Source organism: Micrasema longulum, unplaced genomic scaffold, assembly GCF_059751315.1.
Source record: "Micrasema longulum isolate JH-2025_06_02 unplaced genomic scaffold, ASM5975131v1 h1tg000328l, whole genome shotgun sequence".
NCBI lineage: Eukaryota > Metazoa > Arthropoda > Insecta > Trichoptera > Brachycentridae > Micrasema > Micrasema longulum.
In genome coordinates, this window is record NW_028277532.1 from 348,585 (window position 1) to 354,584 (window position 6,000).

A 6,000-nucleotide genomic window follows, 5' to 3' on the forward strand; every position below is an offset into this window, starting at 1 on the left:
ATAACTATTTTGTTTGATTTCATACTTAGTTTAACATATATTTTCCATGTATTTTTCACTAAACTGGTTTAAAATACGTTCATTTGTTGATTTGGCATAATATTAAAATAATGTTTTCATAGAACGTTTGAGTATATTTTTAATTTCCCGTCTGTATCCTTTTTTGTACAAGGAACATACAGCTTTTTAAACTTCCTTCAAAACAAATTTAAATTGAAATAAATCTCAAGAGAGGAAATTAAGCCTGTCTACAAACATTTGGACATACTCAAAATTATTACCCAAATTAAATTAACTTTATAAATCTACATAATATATGAATTACATACTTAGCCCTATTCCGAATATACTCAAAGCATTTTGCTCGGAAAATGGAGACGCTTCTGGTTTCCCTGAGACTTTCTGGCAAGTCAAGATTTTCAAATCTTTATTTATTTATTTTATTTATTCTGAAATCACCTCCACTTTTCGTTCCATACCTGTAAAAATCCTTTTTGTATTCAATAATTTTGAACAAGTATCCAGGAAGCAGCCCGTTTTTTACTTGTAAATAAAAGCCGAATATAACAGAATTCTCTCTAAATTTTATGGATTGAAATCGTAACTAATTTAAAACAAGATGAAATCAATTACATGCCTTCATTATATTTGATTAAAAATATTAGCATAGAGTTTAGATTACTTAGAGTAATTTCAGAATAATAATTGAACATTCTTGGGTAAGCATATTATTATGTTTTGCTGGCGAACGGTAAGCATTTAACCTGTAGCGGTTAATCGGTGAACATTTCGCGATAGAGAGGTGAAAGTGAATTAAATATGTAGCGATAAAAGGAATTACATGCAGGTACAAGTTCATATTTTAATTATTAATATTTATCATCATCATTCCCTTTCCGCACCTAATGGTGCATTGGGCATCAGTACATTAATTGCAGCGTATCTTGATATTTTTTTGCTACACGAAGGTAAGGTAATAAAGTAAGGTGTGAAAACACCAAAACAACACAACATGGAACCAAAGTCCTGTGTTGAGTTTGTTTGTTTGTCCGTCACTTCTCCAAAACGGCGAGTCGTAGCGGCCTGCAATTTGGAAACGTCATTTGAGATGCGATTTCAAGGTTAACACTGCTATTTTCGAGTAAAATTTTAATCGACCTATACTCGATAAAAACTCAAACTTCATATGGATGCCTAGTGCGGCCCTGACATATTACCCGTAATCAACTGTCATTATCAACAGTAAACATACTTTAATTCACAAATTTATCTCTTAAATTGAGAAAATAAAGTATTTAAAGTAAATATGTTGTTTTACGGTTTAGTTTTTAAGCAACATAATACACGTACAATAAATGCCAAAAATCAATGTAAATCATGGGGAAATATTCGAAATCAATTATCTCCGAAAACTGTATCCTTTAACACATTTGACGCTTTTGCTGCAAAGAAAAAAAAAACAAACCCGAGCACAGCTACAAAAGTATCCGATCGAACCGTTATGTTTATGTTGTCAAATAAAAAAAAATGGCCACCAATTGGTTGCTAACCAACAAACCAACATCGCTTGCGTTCTATGAAACATAGTGATATGGCTTCTTTCTAGGTGACGCATTATTACTCTGAGTATTTAACGCTTTATTAACGAAATTCAGCCACATTTATTCAGAATAGTCATCGAAAATTTAGACAAAAGACTGCGTATGTGTCAGCAAAGCCGTGAAATCCATTTATCCGACATGCCATTTTTATTCCTCATATCAATGAAGTAACTTAAAAAGCAATGCAATGTTTAGGTTTTATATTACGAACAACAAAATGTTTTAAGTTCACTGAATTCATTCAAATTGCTGTTTGTTGCATTAATTCGTAGGAATTTAGAATATAATTTCATAATTTGATCTCCATTTGATATGCTCACCTATATAAATTAGAAACAGTTTAACGTTTCTTTAATGTATTGATTGATTTGGTGTTTATTTTGTAGAACTCCATATTTAAACTTATAATATTAGAAATCATATTAGAATGTCATTCGTTTGAAAATCGCTAACAAGGTGGAACAATTGTCACGAAGTTTTTATTGTTATATTTGTATAAATAAAATAAAATGTTCAGTAGACTCAAATCAGTGTTTGTTTTCTAATATTATAAGTTTCTTTAATGTGTAAACTAAACTTAAAAATATTATCTAGTAGACAGACAATTAGTGATTTGATGATTTTGTACAACATTTTAAATGGCTGTTTGGACGTCCTTGATTTAAAAAACCTCATAACACTTTGTACCTCATAACATGTTGTTTAATGTACCTTTAATTCGGATCCGTCAGACTAACAAAACGCTATTTAACAAATCTAGTAGTAAATATTATACTATATTCACTCACCTATTCAGAGACTACATAAACTTAGCAATGAATTTAGCTCTATTGATAGAATAATTTATTGAGTCATTTAGCCATTTTATGTTCGAGACCCTATTGTTTTTACGGTTTTATTTATTTCAGGTTTCTTTCCGTTGAATTTGTATTGTTGTATTTCTTTATTTTATACTCGCTATCAATATGCAGTTTGTAATTATGAATTATTGTATCTTTACGAATCATTAAAAAACTGCAATTTTTTTTATTAAAACCAGTGTTTTCTATCAAAATTACTGTAAAAGACACGTGTGAGGCTAATATTGGCATACGGGGTAGAAACAAGAGCTTACAAAACCAGGACAAAGTATCTTCTTAGAACATCGGAAATAAAAATCACAGAGAGATCGAAAGAAGACCGAATCCGCAACGAAGATATAAGAATTAGATAAGAATATTAAAATAGGAAGTTATGTCCTGAGTCCGGAGCCCATACTACGATAGCCTCACTGTATGCATATAGCATGTACACGAGTAATAAGTAGGTAAATAATTTACCTTATAGACCGCTATATTAGTACTTTGTATCCCGGAGCCGTGTAAACACGTGATTATATAACCATGCGTTGTGTCTCGGTCCCGTGTTTTCACATGGTTTACCGGCTGTCTAAAAAAGTGCATTTTCTTGACATCTAGTGACTTTTATTATTACATTTTCACTGCTGTAAACTACGTGAAAACACGGGACCGGGACACAACGCGTGGTTATTATGGTCACGTGTTTACACGGCTCCGGGATACAAAGCACAAAAAAAAGGAGTGAGACCCTGTATATGTGCGAACATTGCAATGTGGCGCTCCATAAAGGCCAACGTTGGAAAAACTATCATACAAAAATGACTAATTAAATTGTTTTAAATAAATATGAGAAGTTTCAATTGATTAAACCGAGTATTTTTATAATTATGACACTTTTAAGAAACCCTTTACAAGGCATGAAATTTCACAAAAATGGGCCGGGCACAGGGTAAATTTTATGTGTATTCGGCCGACATTGGTGTTCTGCATTCAAGTATTTGTACATTTATTTTTATATTTGTAATAATGTTAGCTGTGTACCATGACTTATTTATCAATATATATTTTATTTTATTTTATTAACATGAATGGCAAATCTGCCTTTTACAAAAATTTATAATACTAACATATTTGGCTTAATATTTTTTTCTAAAAACATAAATTTCCCTTTACCCAAGATTTATAAAAAAATTAAACCTAAAAACTGAACAAGATTTATAAAAAACAATTACCGATACGCGGGAATAACTATTGCCGAGTTCATGAAGTCTGTTCAATACGGCATTGCAAGTATACACTGTTCGTTAATTGTTGCTACAAAACAGTGGCACCTGTCTAGTCATTTTTCCAGGCACCCTAAAGTTGATAAGAGATAACAGTTCAGGGCAATCCCATATTGAATTTACAATTTTAAATAAATTTAAAAGGTCTAAAATTTTTTTTTTATCATTAAGTTTGAACAAATTTAATGTTTTTACAAAAAAAACGTAATTTAAAAGTTTATGACTGATTCTAAGTTTAAAATTTATATACCTCAAAATTTTTTTTTTGGACTCTTTCAAGAGAATTTTGGTGGCAGTTGTAGTAAGGAGCTCATATTGTAGAGTTATACTCTTACTGGCTTCTCATTAATATTATATTTATGTGACAATTCATGTAACCAATTACGAGGAAGTTCTAGTCAATTAATAAGACAATTAACAAATGAAGCATCTCAACTTTAAATAATTTTTTGTTGTTTTTCCAACATCAAAAAATTAAAGGCAGAATAATGAATGTTACACTGTGTGCAAAGAGATAACTTAAAGCATTGGCAGGTCATCTATGTAAATGCTTAGACTTCCATATTCCCTTCTCCGAGAGTTTCTCCATCGATGAATACCTGTCAATATTGAATTTAGTTATTTTAATTTTAATTTGACTTGTTTATTAATATTTAATTTATTCAGACCGTAGACAAATATAAAAAAAACTTTCTTTTTCTTGCAATTTTTTCTCTGTTTTTGAGATATTTTTTTTTCATTATTTTCTTTTATTCAGGACACATACAGTTCAGTTACATAGTTTTATATTTTACACAGTTAAACTTAACTCTAATGGACCAGTGAAGTTTCCATATAACATAATAATTTTATGTATGGTTATTAATGAAAGTACAAAAAAGAGAAGGAAAGAAAACATAAATGGAAGTAGTTTAAAAATTAAAATTAAAGTAAAAAAAAGTTATTTAAAAGTTTGTAGTTAGTATTTAAAACAGGAAATAATATTAAAAATGAAAAAAATGGTAAGAATTAAAATAAAAAATGAAAAACATGCTCAAATGTAAAAAAAAAACATTTTCAAAAAGGAAAAACATAAATATACACATACATATTTTATGGGATTCAAAGAAACGATGAGGAGAATCTTTATATGAAATATAAGACAATAAATTTAAGTCAATTTAAAAACATCTTCGAAATTAATGACACATTAAATTAAGAGCAGCAATATATTGATTTTATATACATATGCAATATAAGTAATTAAAAGTAGTTTAAAATTATAAAAACATGTCAATACAGCAAAGAAAAAAGAAAAAATAACAGGTATAGCAAGGTGTATTATTATTATCTTATCTCTTTTTGAAATTAATTTATCAAATATTTTTGTGTACCATATATTATAATCTTATATATAATTACTGTAAACTAATTTTTATTATTTGTTTTTAACATTAATTTGTTAATACCATTTTTTCGCTTAATTTTTTTACAAGTTATTTACAATTTGCTTTTCAATTCCAACATTTTTCTCATATACATATTTTTTAATTTATTTATTTTCTTTTTTACCATGCAACGTTTCATTTTTTGTTTCAACATGGATACAAAAAAGTGTTGTTTATTTTAAAAATTATTACTTACTATGTTTGTACCTACTTACCTGTATAATTTTTGTAAATGCCCCTTGGGCGTATTGTAAAATTAAATAAATAAATAAAATAAAATAAATAAATAAAATAAAATAAATAAATAAAGATACACGTTTTTGTTTATTTCATTTTATTTTTCTATTTATGGAGCGTTTCCATATTTGTATTGGAGTCTTTTTTAAAGTTTATTTTGTATATTCTCTACGCTATTTTTGTAATTATCGAATTTTTAAATTGTTTACTCAACCTAAGAATGAATCCAAGCATTTTAAATGATTTGTTAATAATAAATTCTATATGTTTGTCAAATAGCAGTTTAGAGTCACGAATTATAGCAAGAGTTGAGTTTATTGAGTTTTAGAACCGATGTTTTCATTAGATAATATATATAAGCATGAAATATTTTATTAGATTTTATTTATTATTTATTTAATTTATAAAAATAATAATAACGTATCCCTAACTCTATGAAATGTGGTGTTGGCGACAAATGCTAAGAATACCATGCACATTCAGAAGAACGAATGTCTCTTGACTGGAAGAACTCAACATAAAAGTACGCCTACTGACCATATGCTGCCAATGTATGATGCAGATCTTCGGTCACATAGCTAGACGTGACCCAGAAAATTTGGAAATAATAATA